The sequence below is a fragment of the Mus pahari genome, unplaced genomic scaffold (genome assembly GCF_900095145.1).
Source record: "Mus pahari unplaced genomic scaffold, PAHARI_EIJ_v1.1 scaffold_13745_1, whole genome shotgun sequence".
NCBI lineage: Eukaryota > Metazoa > Chordata > Mammalia > Rodentia > Muridae > Mus > Mus pahari.
Window position 1 is genome coordinate 7,641 of NW_018394017.1, and position 1,101 is coordinate 8,741.

The window sequence follows — 1,101 nt, forward strand, 5'->3', positions numbered from 1 at the left end:
CATGGAAGAAATCAAGGGTGAATTCTTTTTTATTTATGATGATATCCCATTGTGAGGTTGTGATCCAAATTCTCCGAACAAGTAAATATACCCATCTTCTAAAGATGAATTCTAGAGTAGAGTTCATTTCACCATAAATGGTAACAACCTTTGCTGAAGATGTCATAATTTGTTTATCATATATCATGTAGTCCTAATCATGTAGATCTGCATGGTTTCTGGGATCACATTCACAAAAGCTAAGCAAATCCCATGCCTTTCTTCTCTTAAATCTGAGAGAAACTGAATACCCTGGTCATNATCTGAGATAACAAGTCCTATCCAAGTTCATCTAAAGTGAAGCATCAAGGAGACCATGGCATGGGACAAGTGTGTGTCCTTGGTGGCTATCTGATAGACATAGGGAAATTGGTTAGGGATTAAATGGACCAAAGAAAATCTAAAGGATGACGAAGAGATAATGATATATCCACATGAGGAATATGACTATTATGATGTTTGGAATTATATGCAAGTAATACTATTCACTATTCAGAACTCCTGTTAGTGATTGTATAATTTTATTTTAAATATCATGTATTATTCCTATTAGAGCCTAGACTATTCCTGACACGGAATTTCCTAGAACACAGTTTTGCCTGTTTGCCCAGTGCATCTAGGATCTGGTTATATAAACCCTTACTAAATTGTTCGATATATCGATTGATCAATAGATCGATCGATCGATAAATAGATAGATAGATAGATAGATAGATAGATAGATGCATATAAGTATGTGTGTGTGTGCGTGTGTGTGTGTGTGTGTGTGTGTGTGTGTGTGTAGCAGCACACTCAGAAATACATGTTGTACAAGTTTTCTTGTAGACACCCGTAAGTGGTATTTAATTTGTTAACTCATACAGTGTCACATATTCTTACTTTTGGTGTCCAAGCATCAATTGCCATTTTGAAGGAAGGCTTCCATAATGGTCCTGTAAGGTCTACAGAACATGTGCCATCGTCTACACAGACATAATTAACAAAGCTCATACTTCCGTTTATCTGTGTATATTCTAAATCCCGTTTTCTCAATGGTTCTTGACAGTAACCACCAGTGATGCC

General features: G+C 36.2%; 1 pseudogene; it reads right to left on the minus strand.

Annotated features, from left to right (window-relative positions):
• Window positions 1-31: 31 nt before the first annotated feature.
• LOC110315840 lies at window positions 32-1,076 on the minus strand (annotated as a pseudogene).
• Between the last annotated feature and the right edge of the window lie 25 nt (window positions 1,077-1,101).